The sequence below is a fragment of the Camelus bactrianus genome, chromosome 16 (assembly GCF_048773025.1).
Source record: "Camelus bactrianus isolate YW-2024 breed Bactrian camel chromosome 16, ASM4877302v1, whole genome shotgun sequence".
Classification (NCBI taxonomy): Eukaryota; Metazoa; Chordata; class Mammalia; order Artiodactyla; family Camelidae; genus Camelus; species Camelus bactrianus.
In genome coordinates, this window is record NC_133554.1 from 49,569,476 (window position 1) to 49,587,849 (window position 18,374).

Below are 18,374 nucleotides of genomic sequence, written 5' to 3' on the forward strand. Positions count from 1 at the left end.
ATCAACAAAATCAAAAGTCGGTTCTTTGAAAATGTCTTTAATTGGTAAACTAACAATACTGTCCAATGAAAATAAAAGAGAAAACACAAATTCCCACTATTAGAAATGAAAAAGGGTGTCACTACAGACCCTACAGACATTAAAAGGATTAGTAAACAAATATTATTTTTTTTAACTTTACACAAGGAATTTGACATTTTTGATGAAATGGGAAAATTTCTTGAAAAATGCAACTTCCCAAAGCCCACCAAAGAAAATGAAAAATTGAATATCTAACATCTAATAACATCTAACTAAATTCTGTTATTCAAGAACTTCCCACAAAGAAAACTCTAAGCCTGGATGATTTCCCCAGTTAATTCTTGCAAATATTTAAGTAATACCAATCTTTCACAAACGCTTCCCGGGAATAGAAAAAGAGTATGTGGCCAACGTAACATTGATAGAAAACTGGACTGGGATAGTACAAGGAGGAAAAATTACTAGCCAGTCTCTCACGTCATGATATAATAAAAAATAAATAAATATATGGCCTTTGTCTTGGCGCCCAGCTCTGAATCTCTTGGGAGTTCAGGACAACAGGAGTGTCCTTTGTATGCTGTTGAGATGACTGGTGGCTGGAGGCCCTTAGGGCTGGTCATCAGAAAGAAAGAGGCTTGATTAGAGGACTGGAACTTCCAGCCCCAACCCCCAAACTCTAGGGAGGGGAAAGGGATGGAGATTGAACTAATCACCAGTGACCAATGACACACTCAACCATGTCTACATAAGGAGACCGCCATAAAACCCCCTAAATGACAGGGTTCAGAGAGCTTCTGGGTTGGTGAGCACAAGGTTCTGGGAGGCTGACTTGCCTGGAGAGAGTATGGAAGCTCCAAGCACACACCCCCAGCCCCATATCTTGCTCTGTGTCTCTTCCATTTGCCTATTACTGAATTGAGGCATTGGTAATAAACCGGTAATAGTAAGTAAAGCGCTTTGCTGAGTTCTGTGAATGGTCCTAACAAATTATGGGGAAATGTTGGGGGGGGGTAAGTGGAAGCCCCCAATTTATAGCCAGTCGGCCAGAAGTACTTGACCTAGACTTGGGACTGGTGTCTGAAGTAGGGGTGGTCTTGTGAGACTGAGCCCTTAAACCTAACTCCAGGTAGTCAGTGTGGCAAACAACAATAAAAAAAGGTTGCATGCCATTTCAGTAAACAAAGATTGTTGCCCGCCCACCATCAAGCCATCAGCCACTGCAGCCAGCGATGAGGTACCCTGAGGGGAATGCAGGATGGAGAAAAACAGGATACTGGCCCCAGGTAGTTAAGATGCTTATCAAAGGAATAATTTCAATAAGCCCAGACCCTTGCATCTTCCTATACATAGAAAAGCACTTAAGTCTACAACTTGACATACCTGTTTTTTGTGGTTAGCAGTAATCTTTTGATGTTTGACCACACGGGTTTTTGTGGGGTTTTTTGTTTTTTCAGCAAAAACTCCTATATATCCTGACTCATCCTCATCTCTTCGGAACAATCCCTCAGAACTATCTGAGAGGCTGTCTCCCAGGCCATAGTCCAGGTCATAGGCCTCAGTAAGGTCCCCAAATAAAACATAACTTGCAACTTTTAGGTTGTGGGCTTTTTTCAGTCAACAGCATCAAAATTAAGTTGAATTGTTAGACACCCAGTTGGTCAAAGGATTGAAGAATTGGTTGGTGTCAGAAGAGGGGAAAAAACCTTTACTCATGAATATAGAAGCAAAACCCTAAATAAATTATTAGCAAATGAAATCAAGCATTCAGCTAGGGTTTATTCCAGGAATGCAAGAGGGATTCAATATTCTAAAATCAATCAAAGTAAGTCATCATATTAGTAGGAAAAGAATAAAATCATAAACCATCTTGACACACATAAAAATGATGACCTCAGGGAAAGTGGTTTTAAGAAGTAAGATCAGATTCCTCCCTCTGAGTCCTATCCCTCCAGTTTCTAGGAGAAAACTACAGTCTTGTTTCATACCTGGTCTGAGCCACAGGCGCAAGGGCCCCTGATTATAGGACCCTCTGGCTTTGCACTTTGACCCCCATCTCTGATTCTCCATGTCTTTTACTGATGCTTCAATCTGCAAGACAGAACAGAAGGAGGCTGGCCTGCAGGTACTACTGAACAATTAATTATTGTAACAGGCACTCTGGCAGGTCCTAGAAAAACAAATATGAGTCAAGGTCCTGGAAGATTAAGTAACTCAAAACTAAAGATCCAAACTGTTCTTAGAAACAATGAACAGTACACATATGTAAATTTAAAAAATACATGTGCAGTATATTGTATATATGTATTTACATGCAATATATTGTATATGTGCAGTCAAACTATCAATTTTACCTAATAAAACTGAAAAATGAAAAAAAAAGATTAAGTAACTCATCAGAAGTCCCCCTCTAATAAATGGCGGGGCTAAGATGTGAACCTAGTCAGTCTGGTTCCCGAATTCATACTCTTACTCATTCTGTGTCACTGATTCTACACGTGCATAACTAACTGTAACACTAAGCATTAAGGGTCAAACTGACGTAAGTTACACATACTGTGGATGTGCAAAGGAAAGAGATTCTTTTAACTGAAGGTGGGTTGGCTCTAGAAGGCTTTTAAGAAGTAGCATTTAAACTGGAACTTATAAGATAAAAAATTTAACCAGCAGAATATGAGAGTGTATTAGTCAGGACAGGCTGGGTTATGCTGCCGTAACAAAAGGTTTAACACAACAAAGATTTATTTCTCTTATGCAAATGCTAGTTCAAGTGGGCAGTGTCTGGGGCACACCCTCAATGTCAGGCTTCAGGGATACAGGCTGCTGCCGTCCATGGTCCCTCCTTGCATCACATGCCTTCATAATCAATACGCAGGGAAGGCACCAAAATGTGGAGCATTCACACATGCCTTTCAGTGCTTTCAGCCTGGAAGCCACACACATCACTTCTGCTTGGAGCCTATTCATTCTGCGACAACACACGGAAAATTTGTGAGAGTTTTTTTGCCTCTGCCACAGAGGAAAGGGGCATTTCAGAATGAAGAGCTAACACATGCAAAGGCATGAGAGGATTAAAAATGCTTATGTGCACAAGAAGAGCAAAGAGACTTAGGACCCAGCTGGCCTCGAAGGTCATTCCATAGGCGTATTAGTTTGCTCCAGCTGCCATAACAAAATAGCACAGGCTGGTGGCTTAGACATCAGAAATTTATTTTCTCACAGGTCCAAGATCAGGGCGCCAGCAGGGCTGGTTTCTCCTGAGGCCTCTCCCCTTGGTGTGCGGATGGCCATCCCTCTGCCCACATGCCCCTGGTGTTTCTTCATGTGTCTTAATCTTTTCTCATAAGGACAAGAGTCAAATTGGAGTAGGGCCCAACCTAATGGCATCATTTCACCCTAATCATCTTTTGAAAGGCTTTATCTCTGTTAAGGACTTCCTGTTTGTGTCTTCCCCAAATTCATACGTTGAAGCCCTAACACCCAACGTGACTATACTTAGAGGTGGGGCCCCGAGGAAGTAATTAAGATTAAATGAGGCCATAAGGATGGGGCCTTGATCTGAGAGGATTAATGCTTATAAGAAGAGACACCAGAGAGCCTGCTCTCTCCCTCTCTTCCTGGGAATCCTCAAAGGGGTCCTGTGAGGACACAGAGATGCCTCAGAATGAAACTTACCTTGCTGGCATCTTGACCTTGAACTTCCCAGCTTCCAGAATTATGAGAAAAATTTCTTTTGTTGAAGCCACCCAGAGTGTCAGTACCCTGTTACAGCAGCCTGAACAGACTAAGACAATCTCGGACTGCAGTCCCAGTCTGAGATGCTGGGTGTGAGGGCTTCAGCACATGAATCGGGGGGCGGGGCGGGGAGACACAATTCACTGCTTTACAACAGGCAAGTGGAAGCTGTCAGGGAGGAACGCCGTCGTCGCTTGCCTTGTTTCATAAGGTAACAGAAGGTGACAAAGAGAAGAGTGAGCAGATGTAGGAACCCACAGAGCTGGTGATGGTGACAGTTCAGGCAGTAGCAGTGAGGACAAGAGAGGATGGAGACTGGGAGCACTGGAGGCTTGTCCTTGGCGACGGGATATGCTTTGGTGAGGGGAAGAGAACGTGAGTGCCAGGTTTCCAGCCTCCCTGTCAAGCAAATGGTGGCATCAGTACTCAACACAGGAAACACAAAAGCAGCGGCCTGTTTTGGAAGAGGAAGACTTGAGTTTGCGCCCTGTGGCTGGACCACGCACACAGAAATGTCTAGGGGACGACCAGAAATACAGCCCCAAGCTCTGGGGAGTGAGGAAAGGGAGCCAGGGTTGAGGGCACAGCATAAGCAGAGGGACAGGGCAAGAAATAGCAGGGTGTGTGCAGACAGCCACAGTCGGAACAAAGGTCTCTCCTCGCCGGGTGCCCCAGGCCTTCCCGCCCTCCTCACAGCCACTTCCACCCAGAGGGCCCCTCAGATGCACCCAATGCCCTGACTCCTGCCAACCAAATCCAGAGCCATCCAAACCGACTTCTCCCTCTTAATTCCACTGCTTCAATCTGGCTATTTTCCCACAGTTCATCTAATTCTATGTAAACACTGTAGAAACCCTTAGTTCACAAAGTCCTTTCACAGGCATGAAGGTATCTGTGGCCTGAATGGGACACTGGTCTTCCCAGCCTCAGGGACGCTTTCTAGGTCAGCTGTGTGGCCCTAGGCCAGTCATTTAACCTCTCTGAGCCCCAGTATTTTCATCCACTGGGTTGGGCAAATGTAATATCCACTCCATTTAAAAAAGTAGTTGTGAAGGTCAAATGAAAATATTGCTATGTCATCTCTAAGGGAATAGAGGAACAGTGACAGCTGGGGTGGGAGTGGCAGTGCCAGAAGTTATTGTCACATCATGTCCTTTAGAGATCAATGAATAAGGCTATGGAAGAAACACTCAAACGCTCAAAGAGAACCCAATCCAGAAAGATTTAACTGAATGCTTCTTGTGGGTCCAATTCTATGATTGCTACCAATAAACAACACAATCTTCGTTCTCCGGATGCTGAGGCAGCAAAGTACGCAGACAGGTAGAGATTAACACAGCACAGGATAATGCGTGTCCCAGGTGGATTGCACAGATCCAAACTGCACAGGAGCCCGAAGGAAGCAGAGATCTTCTGGACAGTCAAGGAATGCTTCCTGGAGGAAGTGGACTTTGAAGGGAGCATATGGTATGGGCAGGCAGAGAAGGAGGTGCATACGGACCTGGCTTCCTTGGAGGGGAAGCATCGTGCAAGGGAGCCCTGAACTGGAGAAACTTTACCTGCCACCCCCCATTCCACCAGCTCCTGAAGCTGGAAAACTCCCACCTTCCCAATGAGGGAAGCAGTGTGGGACAGACCAGGTCCTAAATCAATGCTGAGGGCTGGGGTTTCCTATTTTGATCTGTTGCTAAACCAGCATTTGCAGCAGGACCACAATCCTGAGAGAGGGCGGAGGTCAGGTGCAAGGTCAGGCCGCTCCGGGCACAGCGCCAGCCGCTCAGCCGGTGCGAGACTGGCCGGGGCTCCTTGAGCAAGACTGACTGCAAGCCCCGTCTGCACAGACGCTTTCTCGGCTCCTAGAAATGCTCTGGAACAGAAACTATTCATTTAGGCTCCATTTGGAGCTGCAGGGCTCGGCCTTCTGAGATGTCAGGAGGTTTCACTGGGTCAGCCGAGTGACCCACAGCAGAGAGGGAAGCAAAGAGACCCCCCACCCCGGGGTAGGGTGGCAGAGGGTGGCCTGCTTTTCCTGGACACAGTCAGGGGACAGAGGAGCCAGAGGCTGCAGGAGTCACTCCTTCCTGCAGCAGCCAGCTGTCCCTCCTTCCCTAACACACACACACACACACACACACACACACACACACAGACCCCGTTATGCTCACTTCTGAAGACAGGGCTAAAAGCTCCCTCCTTTCACTCATAACTTTGCAGGTTATACATAACTTTTCCTGAATAGACTGTCTGACCTTCACTGGGTGAAGCCACCACCTTCTTAGCAGGGAATCAGGGGGACTTAACAGTGGATGGAGGCGTTTTATCTGCTTGGTCAGTTAGAAATGTAAATTTTTGGTGTCTACATCTATCAAAATTCATCACATTATACATCTGAAGTATGTGTAGCTTCCTATACAGGAATCATACCACAATAAAAGTGTTTAAAAAAAAGAAATGCAAATTTCTCTGATAAACAATGTCAGCAGGTTCATTCCTTTCCCTCTGTGTTAAAAAAAAAAACCAATCTGTGAAGAATTTGAAACCCTTCAGAGGAGAATAATAAGAGCTATTTTCAAGAACACAACAGAGGCAAATTTCTTTCCAGCAGGGAGGTCCCCCTTTGCACAAAGGGTTTGCCCAGAAGAGGGGACCGTGTGTGCGCCGTGTATGTTTTCAGGGAGCTGCTGTGATCCGAATGTTTGTGTCCACCCCTCACCAGATTCATATGTTGAAACCTAACCCCCAAGGTGATACAATAGGAGGTGGGGTCTGTGGGAGGGGATTAGGTCACTAAGGGGGGACCCCCATGAATGAGATTAGTGCCCTTACAAAAGAGACCTGGAGAGATCCCTGATCCCTTCTTCTACCACGAGAGGACATGGCCAGACATCTGTGACTGGGAAGGGGGCTCCCACCAGAGTCCAGTCATGCTTGCTGGAACCCTGATCTCAGACTTCCAGCCCCCAGGACTGGGAGAGATACATTTCTGTTCTTTACAAGCTGTCCAGTCTGCGGTATTTGGTTATAGCAGCCTGAATGCACTCAGACAAGAGTCTTCCCGTGAGGATATTGAGTAATTTTCCTCTATAAATTCACTTAAGTGGTTCTTTAAAGAAGGTTATAATAAATCTAAAGTGCAAAAAAAAAAAAAAAAAAAAAAGACTGACTCCTGGGGTCTCAGAGAGGCAATCCTGGCCATCTTCCTGTGTTGAGCAGAAACTCTGTCCACCAACAATAGAAAATCTGCCTTGCCTTTGAAGCTCCCCAGAAAGGCTGCTCCAGCTCCCATCATCTTTGTGTTCTGTGTGCATCCCTCCTGAGGGTCTCCTTCCAGAAGACACAGGGAAGACCCCCAGCCCCTATCCTCACTGTCACCCTCCCCCCCCACACACACACACACTTGACCAGACCACAGCTTCCGGCTCTAACAAGATGTCATCGTTGGCCCATCGGACCCCAGAACAGGCCAAGCGTCTCCAGTCTCAGAATCCAGCTGATGGAGGTACAACACCATGCATTTAGGAATCCAGACACTAAAAGTATCAGAAGCAATGGCTGGGACACCCTGTCCCCCCATGTCGCTCTCCATGACGTCTCAAGGAGCTGCTGCTCCTATAGGCCAGAGAGGGCTCCCTGCAGACGATACTTATCACATCCTTTGCTGTGCAGAGCTGTAAACAGTGACCCCAAATCATTGCTCTTTCTTTCCCAGTAGGGGCTTGTGTCCCAGCTACAGCACTGCCATCCACAGTCCAACTGCCCAAGTCCCATGTGCCCCCTGAGCTGCATTCAAGCCTCACCAAGTCCCCATTTTTTGTGACATTCTCAATAACCACTGAGAAGCACTCTCCAGTCCTCCAGCGCCTCCCTCTAGAAGCAGAATTGCCTGCTGGCCATCACACCGGGCTCCAATCAACAACTGGAGGTCCACAACCACGTGCGCACCCCTCCTCTGCACCCTGGCCCTCTGCCTATGTCCCACCTGCTTCACGAACCCCCTCACATCCTCCAAGTCCCAGCTCAACCACCACCGAATCTTCCAGAATCCTTTCGTGATATTCTATTCACCCAGGCATGACCTCCACCCTCCAGGTATCTGCCATGGCACCTGTGATGTGCCCTCAGGCTAGTGTATGTGACTGCGTCCCACTACTAGACTAGAAGCCACCTGAGGACAGGGACCAGGTCTCCAATGTCTTTGTCACCCCAGTGTCTAACGACGTCTGACCCACAGTAGTTGCTCCATGAATGACTGTTGCGTGAAGAAATGTATAAATGACACCACCAGCAATTCTAAGTCAGCCCAAGCCTCATTAGATGGCGACTCTCTGCAGTCCTTGCCCAGGACCTACGGTTTCCCTAAGTTAAGAGGAAAGCATCTCAGGGGGCTGGAGCAAGTTTTTTTCCACCTCACCCCTAGATGGTCAGGGTGGCCGGGACATAGGAGATGACAGGCTGGAACTGAGGGGGCTGCAGGCCACAGCAGGCTGCCTGGCCTGGCCATGCTCTCAGACGGCTGTGTGTCATCGGCTAACTAGGCTCAGATAAAGCTCTGGTCTGTGGATGCACCACATCTTTCTGCCGCATCGTAAACAAGCCCAGGATCCCTCCGTGGTGGGTGCCAGTCACCAGGCAACAGAAATCAGAGGCAGGGCCGTGGCGTGGCTGGTGGGCACGTCTAACTGAGGGCTACACTGGCCTGAGATGGCGGCATGGGAGCCACAGCAGAAAGAAGGGCCCCTCTGACCAGCACCTTTCTCCCTGGCTCTGTCACAAGCCCGTCATTTCCTTGGCAGCTGGAGTTGTAGTGGACACAGGAGTACCCTGAGTGAACTCTCTAAGCTCAAGGAAAAGAAGACACACCATCCATTCCTGTCGCTCACATCAGAGTGGTCTTTTGAATGTGAATCTGACCACATTACTCTTCTGCTCCAAATTTCTCGGTGGCTTCTTTTGGGAAAAATTAGGACCACCTTTGAAAGGCTTGGGAGATTGTTATGATCCGCTCTTGCCTGCCTGTCCGAACTCACACTCTCCTTGTATATAAAAACCTCAGCAACCGGGAACAACTTGCCTGGACACACCAGACCCGCACACACCTCTGCTCTGGCAAACGCCGAGCCCGCCGCTTAGGTCTTCCTTCTGCCTCTTCTGGGCCCAGCGGAAGCCCGGATGCGGCATCCTTCAGTTTCAGACCCGGGGCCCTCTCCTCCTGGGTGCCTCCGCTACTCCTGCAGCAAAGTCGGAAGCACCTTTCCAGCTTCGCTGTATCTGGCGGCGGACAGTTCTTCCAGTTTTGGTCCTTACTAGCTTCAGTTTCCTTACCTGTAAAATGGGGTTAATAATCAAACTTATCTCAGAGTATTGGTGGGAGGATTGATGCCCAGAAGCATGATAAATGGTCGGGGAAGTGAGCCAGGGAAAGAAAGGAGGGCAATACAGGGCGCATTCCTGTGCAGGTTACCCATGTGGGTCACTGGGGTTACTGGGGGCCTCTGGGAGCAAGAGTGTAGCGTGTAGAACAGTCCGGCCCGAGTGGGCAGGAAGCTTCTGCTAACAGGCTCTTCACCCTCCAATATTCTGCCCACGCAGGGCTGATTCTTCACCACCAACAGGCAGCTTGGGAACTTAAACTGATACCGTTGTTATTAATACCACAAAGCAGTGGCCTCCACTCCTGCCCACACGCTGCGAGCCACCCAGCATCTGCGCCGACACTTCCCAGAGTTGGGTCCCTGCGCACCTCCCCGGGCCCAGGCCACGGCACCACGCTCACCTTCTGCAGAAATGCCATCCTCGGCCTGTACTGCTGGCCTTGGTGTCGGATTGTCATCCTGGACCCTGGATGAATTCAGACCCAGAACACAGGCGGGAGAGAAAGGAAAAGCTCCGGAAAGAGAGGGACAGGGAGAGCGAGCCGGCGTGGCCCGCACTCGCGCTGGCGTCCCCCGGGGGGCGGGCGGGGGGCGGCGGGGCGGGAGGGCGCGGGCGGGGCGGGGCGGCTGCTGCCTGCGGGGCCCCTTGACTCGCGCGGCTCGCGCCCCCCGGAAGCAGCTGGAATCCGCGCCAGCCAATCAGCGAGCCGAGCCGCGGGGGCCAGAGCGTGCGCTGCGCTTGCGCCCATCTGCCGCCAGGGGGCGGTGTCCGTCCCTGCCCGGTCCCCGCGGAGCCTCAGGTGAGACCCGAGTGTCCGGGACCCGCGAGTGGGAGGCTCTGTCGCAGACAGCGCCCCTTGGACCGCAGCACGAAAGCCCGAGGGAGTGAAAACAGTACACCATGGGCTTTGGACCCCTGGCTAGCCTGCCACCAGCTCCCTGGATGGGCCTTAGCAAGTTGCTTAAAGTTTCTGAGCGTCGATTTCCTCCTCTCACTGGAGAAAAGCAAGTGAGTGGCTGGGAAAGGACACCTGTCTGTCAGGTGCTGTGAGGACGGAATGAATAACCCAGTTAACTGACAGTGGGGTGTGGCTGACAGTGAAGACTGCTGCTCACCTGTCAGGTAGGCTGGCTCTGAACCCCGGATAGCCACTTGCTGTGGGATCTCAAGCAAGTCAAACTTTCTTTGCTTCACTCTCCCCATCTTACCAATGAGGATGCTGCACCCTCCTTGTGGGTTTTTTTTTTGGGGGGGGGGTTGGTTTGGGGTTTAAGATTACTGAGCTAATACACGTAAAAGCACTTAGAACCATAATTGACATGTGGCGAATGTCGGGTAAACCATAGTTTCTCTTACGTCTCTTGGGACTCTTAAAAATTACCATGCCTAGTGGCTCCGTTGCACTCCTAGTCTGAGATATATATCATCTCAGAATAACATGAGAACTCTTGGAGTAGTAAATGGAGGCAAGCATGTAGGCTCCGGAGTCAGATGACTTGGGATCAAATCTCAAATCTGCTGCTTACTGATTAACCAAGTGTGACTTCGGGCAAGTTACTTAACCCCTCTGTGCTTCGGTTTCTGTAAAATGGGAATGACACCATGACTGCCTACACAATAAAGTTATTAAGGGGAGACAATGAAAAAAAAAAAAAACATCTGGTGAGAGCTCCCTCCTGCAGGCTGGTTTCATGGGTGTGCAGCCTGTGTAGTCACACAGGGCCCCAAGCTGGGTCTAATGCTCTGCTGACACTGTCTTCAAATTTTTAATAATTGTGAATACAGGGCCCCACATTTTCATTTTGCCCTCAGCCTCACAAATCATGTAGCAGGTATTGCTCTCCTGCTAAACATGTGATGATCTGGAGGTGGGGCCTTTAGGAGATAATTAAGTTGTGAGGGTGGAGCCCCCACAGATGGAATTAGTGCCCTTACAAGAACAGGCCAGAGTGCTAGCTTGCTCTCTTTCAGACATGTGAGTACACGGTGAGAAGCAGGCAGTCTGCAACCCAGAAGAGGGTTCTCACCAATCCAACCATGCTGGCATCCTGATCTCAGACTTCTGGCCTCCAGAACCGTGAAAAACAACATCTCTGTAATGTATAAGCCACCCAGCTGATGGTATTTTGTCATAGCAGCCCAAACTGACTGAAACGCTAGTACTGTGAATGGCACGCAGGAGGTACTCAGTTAAAGCCTAAGAAATCACTTGTAGAGGTAAAAAAAAAAAGGGGGGGGGATAACAGAGTAAACAACCAATAGATGTCAATTGTTACTGTTATTAATAGTATCAATAGTTTAGTATCAATAGACAGCACAAAATGAATGAAAGTGGTCTTAACAGTTACTTTCTTCCCCTTGTTCTCAGTTTCTTCATCTGTAAAAGGAGGGGCGAGAACCAACCAATCTCCGACAGGATGAGACCTCCCAGGTCTCACAGGAGTCTCAGGATCAGGGACATGCCTGTTTTTCATTCTAGAGCAGGGCAGCTGGAGAGTGGCAGATAATGCTAGAAGAGGGCAGGTGGGCATTTGCCATAGGAGGTGCAATCTGCAAACAGCTCTTCGGATGATCTGGTTCCCATCCCAGCAGAAGAGCCAAGTTCCTGCCAAGCTGCCCAGACACCTCAGCTCTGAGTTAAAATGCTGGAATAACAGTTTCAGAAACCAAACGCTGAGGTCTGGTTGACTCATAGGGGAATGACTTGGTGCAAAGCCAGGAGTCCCAGCCCCAGCGAGGCCACTGAGACGGTGCATGACAGACAGCAGGAAACCACTCATTTCTCCCAGGTTTCCAAATTTATTGGAGTGGGTTAAGCAAAATAATATCAGAATCGTTTCAAATGTGTGTGCATCTTGTATCTTGGAGAATTATTTCCCCATTCTCTTATTTTGTTGATTTGTGATTTCTCTCTTTTTTCTTAATTAGGTTAGACAGTGATTTATCTATTATGAGACTGTATGTGTGTGTGTGTATTTACTTGAGAATCAGATTTTATTGAAAATTTAGAACTTTAAGATCATCTAGTCATTGGGTATTTCTGCTGTTTAAATTAGTTAACAGATGTGAGAGGTCTCTGCAAACTAGAAAAGAACTTCAGGGTATAGAGTGACCACCTGTGTCACTTTGTGTCACTGGTTGTCCAAAAGTAGTTCATGATGTCCTCTCAGAAGTGACGATGCTTGGATGATAACTCCTATGGGTCACCCTGATCACCTGACAATTTATTACTCTAACAGTGATCTAATTGAGCTTCCTCATCTCCTAGGAAGATGAGGGAGACATCATGGGGTAGCAGAAAGAGAGTATGACTAGGACTCAGGACATCTGGATTCTGGTCTATTGCTGACCCACTGGGGGACTTCAGGGATGACGTATCATTTCTTGGAGCCTCAACCCCTGGTCAGGGTTGTTCAGTGTTTCCCAAAGTTTGCTCTACAAGTCGCCCTTCTCAAACTTTAATGCATATACTAGTCCCCTGGGGATCTTGTTAAAATGTAGGTTCCAATTCAGCAGGTTGGGGTGAGACTGAGATTCTGCATTTCTAACAAGCTGCCAGGTAATGCCCATGCTGACCTCAGTCTAGTGACAAAGGTCTAAAAAGACCTGTTCCACAGACTACAAATCAATATGACATTAAAAATAAAAAGTGGGGAGGAGGTTCTAGTGAAATACATTCAGCAATACATCTGCTTTACATTTAAGAGGGATTGTTGACTGCAGGGCTCCCCAAAGTCTCTAACATACACCGGAGAGAATGGTTTGAACAACCCAGAAAGGATGTTCAGAAAGACAGAGGTCTTTATTTTTTAAACCGATGCAAGCGAGGCAAGAGAGCACCTGGCTTTCCCACGCTCACGCTCACTCTCTCTCCCAGATGAACACGTGAAGTCTTTGATTGCTTCCCGGACTTAAACCACGTTGCATGGAAAAAGGTTTCAGCCACAGCTCCCTCCATACTCACTAGTTCACATTTTGGACCATGTGACGTGAGCCATGGCTACCTGGACCAGGGACACTGGAGTACCTGACCCAGGCCACCGGTCCACAGACTGGCCAACAGCCTGTAACATGGCTAGATGTAAAATGATGAAGTGGGCCCACCAGGTTACCCCTCTTGGAGATAATCACTTGAACTGGCTGGTGGATGTGGCCAGATGTGAAAAGAAGCCGCAAGGTGGAATCAGATCCATGACGGGGCAAAATCACTGGTGAGCTAAAGTTAGGCGGAAGACACACTCTGAGCAGGCAGTAAAAGCCTGGGGTAGAAATGAGACTGGATCAGCATCACAGAGAGAGGCAGGGATACCCCCAAGAACTCTTAGAAATGGAAGTGAAGGCCCCAGGGTGCAGGGCTTGTTGGCAAAGAGCAAATTGCATCATCTTTGGTTACTTTTTCGTGGAAGTAATGGGCTACAGATTAGGGGACTGATGGAAATACAGTATAGTTGTGTTTCAGCAAGACATTTGTGGACCAGAGGGGAAAAAAGTGAACATTGCCCCCTACTCTAGAGCCCAAAGCAAATTTGCAACCAAGTCATGGCAACAGTAGGACTTTATTGCCATCATATATCCTCAGTCTGTCCACCCTAACCTTATACCTGCCCTGGTCTTGACTCCATATTTAATTTGTTTTCCTTATCCTGATTTGTCACTATAGTTAACCATTTTATTTTATGCATCTCTTGTATGCCTCCTTGCCCCAGTTGTGAAAAGAGACATGATATGAATAAATAAATAGTTCAGATGAGAACTAACTTAAGTGGATGCATGTCTGAATGACCATATCCCCAATTCCTGCTTAATTACAGAGATAGGTCTCCAGCTGCATGTCACTGGCTTGACCCAAAATTACATCTGATGGAAAAATCATAATGATTTAGATAACAACATTGATGACATAACGTTTACATTTTCAAACAAAGATGCCAAAAAAAAAAAATGGCTAATACATTAGAAAAACAGCATTCACATCCAGAAATGTTGGCCAGTCAGAGCTTCACCTGGTGTGCTTTCAAATGCCCGCCCTGTATCAGCATCTCTGGGTAAAACTTCAGTGTTAGGGTTTCCAGCTATTACCAGAAGTCATTATAGCAACAAGCCATGTGAGTTTCTTTTTGGAAAAATTCTGAGTTGACCCAAAACTGTTGTCAAGATAGTGTCCATTCTAGCTGTCTACCATGTACCATAAGAGAAATTTCTTTCCAGGTTTAGGACCAGGAAAAACTGAGTCTCCCCTGAAAAATAAAATCGCAGTGTAGCCTTTTCCCCCATCGAGAGAGATGAGTATCAAGTTTCCTTTTTCATCCTGATCAACAGAACACTTCAAATCTAGCATAAGGCTCCCTTGGAGCACCTGCTGTGAACATTTGATTTTTAATTTTCTCTCCAATCTGTTTTCCTATTTGAGCTTATATATTATCTGTTTTGTTATCTGAGTTTTTGTCTTTTGGTAAGCCACAACAACTCATTTTTGGAATGACTTGAGATATAAATAAATTAAATTATATTTGAGTAATGAGTGGGAGATGGTTTGATGAATTGGACGAGATCAGGAGAAAAGGAAAAATAAGCAATCTCAAAAATCTTCAAGATGAGTAACTCTATTTATCCAAATATTTGTTTAACCTACATTGCTTTATTTTAGCCCAAGATACGGGAGAATAGTGTGGTGAAAATATATTTGAGTTTAATAAACAATCTTGCGTTCTTTAGAGGACAATTGATTAGATCACATCTGTCCATCTAAATTGACCAGCTGGGAAGTAAAAGTATGTCTCATTCCTGCAAGCAGAGATCTCCTCTCTCCTCCCTGCACCTCCATACTTTCCAGGTGAGGTGGGTGAGTGTGTAAGTGAGGGAGGGGGAAATGGGTAGGAACGTAGGCATGCAGCTGGGTGCTAGGACTTCAGGGAATTCACACAGGATGATCTGCTCTAAGTAAGAGCTCCTCGTCACCTCCAGTATGTCACCCTGTTATGAGGGATCTTCCCCCTCCATCCTTTCCCTTCTAAGGAGTAGAGTTCCTGCAATGAGTCTGGGGCAGAAATTTCCCAGAAACACTTGCTAGAAACCATCAAAGGCAAATATGACCATACTGTCCCATCCTCTGTCCCCCAGAAGACACCATACTATCCCTCCCTTAAACAGGAGTCAGGTGGATTCTGCTTAATAAGGTTGATGTCTTTGCTTTTACAAGTCTCTTTTTTCCACTATAAATATACACTCACTCCTAAAAATTTAGAAATAGAGAAAAGCAAATTTTTAAACATTTGATAATATCCAATTGGGGGAGACTTGAGCGACTTGAAATGGAACATAGGAGGGAAAGGGATGTGCCAGAGCTGCCAGCACTTCTTGTCTGGGTGACCATGACACCATCTAATGGGGCCACGTTCAATTGTAAAAGGGAAAGGTTGGATTTACACACCCATGTTCACAGCAGCTTCAGCCACAGTAGCCCAAAGGTGGAAGCAACCCAAGTGTCCACTGATGGGTGAGCGGATAAATAAAATGTGGTCAAGACATACAATGGAATATTATTCAGCCTTCAAAAAGGAAGGAATTTCTGGCACATGCTACAACATGGTTGATTCTTCCGTGATTCTCTCAGTACTGTCTGTCTGTCTTCCTAACTGGACAGTCAGCCCTGTGAGGGCAAGGACTCAATTCTCTTGTTCATGTGCTATTTCCAGCACTTGGCATCATGCCTGGGGTGCAGCAGGCTTTCGATTGATCTATGAGAGAAGATAGAGACTCAGAAAGACTCCCCAAGAACAGAAATGAGGGGCCACGTGGCCCCAGGAGCCTCAGTTTCTGTCTGTTCGGCTTCAGCCCCTGAGAGAGGCCCCACTGTCTGTTGACTTTGCTGCCTTTCAAGGCACAGACATGTAGTTGCAATCACTTTATGTAAGGTGGCACAAGGGCCCTTTTGTTCCTGGAGTGCTGGAACCCCCTCAACCCCACCCCGGAGGCCTTTCAGATAGTAAGAATGATAACAAAGCTCACCGTGCCACCCTGGTATGAGCTAGGCGCTGGTGTGAGCGTTTCAAAGACTTCCCCCTGAGGGGGTACTGGATACCGTCCCCACTGTTCAGGTGAGAGGAGGCCCCGTGGGACCTGGCACAGAACTAGGAAGTAGCAGAGAGAGGATGCCAACCTAGCAGCCCAGCTCCAAAGTCCGCAGAGTCACCTCCGCCCCGCACTGCAGCACCGACATGAAGTGTGGCGTCAACGTCTGTGGAATAAAGATATGGATGGAGACGGCTTCCCTCCCCTCCCCATGTTTCCTTCCTCCAGCCTGCCCCACCCACACCCCAATAGGCCCATCCTGGCTCCGCCCCTTTACTCATTCTGTCCTAGAGGAGGTGGGGTGACTCATCTGATGGGCAAATTTGGAAGAACTGCCGCCGGCCCCTTTCCTCCTAAGCACTGAGCATCCTGCAGGCTGCATGGCTTCTGCAGCACCTGCCCTGCGAAGCCCTGCCCTGGGTCAGGTGAGAGATGCTGCCTCGTTCTGGCTTCTGCAGGCCCATGTGACCCTCAGACTGAGCTCAGTTCTCCCACTTGGTCTTTATCAGAAGAAAAAGTGCCATTTCTGTGCTCAGCCCATCTAATTCAGGCAGAGTGAAGGGGCTCTAAGGGTGCCCGCAGTGGTCCAGGTGGTGGGGCAGTTTTAGTGCTTGGCCCCTCTGAGCTTAGACACCCCAAGCTGAATTCCGAGTGGCAGGCGCTCAAGACAGGTATATCTACCCTTGCAGACACCACCCCTCACCCATGAGTGAAGACGGCTGAGGGCACCGCTCCAGAATGGGGCATCAAAGATGCCCTCACCCACGCGGTGGAACCCAGCCCTGCCCTAGCCGCCTCCACCTTGTCCCAGGGCCTCTTTGCTTTGCCAGGTCTCCCTGGGGCACCACAGATGAAGCCAAGGAGAGTACCCCCACCTTTCCTGGGTGTCTGCAGGGTGCTGAGCCCTGACACCTTTCACTCACTGAATTCTCACAACATCCTTAAGGGGAAGCTACAGTTCTGAGCCCCATTTTACAGACGGGGAAACTGAGTCAAAGAGTCTTACAATAACTAGCCCATATCATGTAGCCTTGAATGGTAGGTGGAGAGCTGAGATTTCACCCCAGTGAGGTGGTTTCCAGAGTCCACACTCCAAACTCCCTCCCAAGCCCTGGGCTCCCTCGGCCCCACTGGATACCAGCTGATGGCCCTCAGGGACACTGGCCACAGAGATCTCCCCCTGGGGTTTTGCTGTCCCTGGTGTTCCCACGATAGGCTCCAGCTTAGCCTTCCTGGACCCCCAGCCCCTCCTTCTGCTTCCAGCAGATAATTTTTTTCCCTGAGGAGCAGATGGGGGAACAGGAGCAAGTGTGTCTGTCCAACTGTGACTTTCCCAAGTGAGGGACTTTCCAAAGTTGCCACCCCACTGCTTTCTGCCGCTGATTTTCCTGGGAACAGCGACATCTGGAAGGGTTCAGGAAGATGACGGATCCAGGAGAAGGAAATGAAAACAAGCACCTGCGAGGATTTTGTTTAACATCCACCAGTTTCACTTTCTTTATGTCAACAGGGAGTTTCAAACCCCGTCTCCCTCACTCTTACTTCTCTTCGCTCGCCATGTGGGTCTGAACACTGCCTCTCTCTCTCTCCTTCCCCTCTCCTTCCCTCTCCTCTCTCTTTCCCCAGTAACATTAGCCGGCACCTTGGCCTTGGAAGCTGGAGCCCTGCCCTTTTGCCTCCTCTCTCTTCTTGGGTAGGCAGCTTTTCTAGGTACAAAGCCAAGGATGCCCTGCAGACACCAAACGTTTTGTTTTTAACTCTTTTATAAGCACAGAGAATTTATCTTCCATGAGGATGGCTAGCATCCCTTCCTCAAAGATGTTCTGTGGAAAAAAAAAATCTTCTGTGGCTCGCAATGGCCTTCCAGGAGAAGATGGTGCCCCTCCTCCTGGCATTCCAAGGCTGGCCCAGGTCTAAGCTAATTTTCCAGTCATTGCTGCTCCCTAACACCTTCTTCTCTAGTCATTTCCAGGGACTGGCTTTTTCCTGGGCACATGTTGAACCTGCCTTTGGCTCTTACCTCCTCTGCCTGAATTTCCCACCACATCATTGACCGTTGCTGCAGCCCTGATGCCCTGCTTCCGGACCATCTCCCTGGGCCCCAGTCAGAGCCAGGCTTCCTTCCTCTGCTCTGGTGCTGGTTCCGTGCCTGCTTGTGACACACAGCTCGCAGGGGC

The 18,374-nt window shown here is 48.3% G+C and overlaps 1 protein-coding gene across 7 annotated transcripts in view; it reads right to left on the reverse strand.

The window, feature by feature from the left end:
* The window catches only part of RGS9 (regulator of G protein signaling 9), a 112,645-nt gene that overhangs the window by 79,066 nt on the left and 15,205 nt on the right, over positions 1 to 18,374 (reverse strand). For 2 of the 7 annotated variants that reach the window (XM_074343528.1, XM_074343527.1), the window contains 3 exons: positions 16,286 to 16,363; positions 9,527 to 15,863; positions 8,850 to 9,075 (listed from right to left, as the gene is read on the reverse strand). The gene's annotated coding sequence lies outside the window, so the exon portion shown is untranslated. Of the gene's footprint in view, positions 1 to 2,006; positions 2,110 to 8,824; positions 9,076 to 9,526; positions 16,364 to 18,374 lie in introns of those variants that run through there. The other 5 variants (XM_074343529.1, XM_074343530.1, XM_074343532.1 and 2 more) reach the window with 5 other exon arrangements.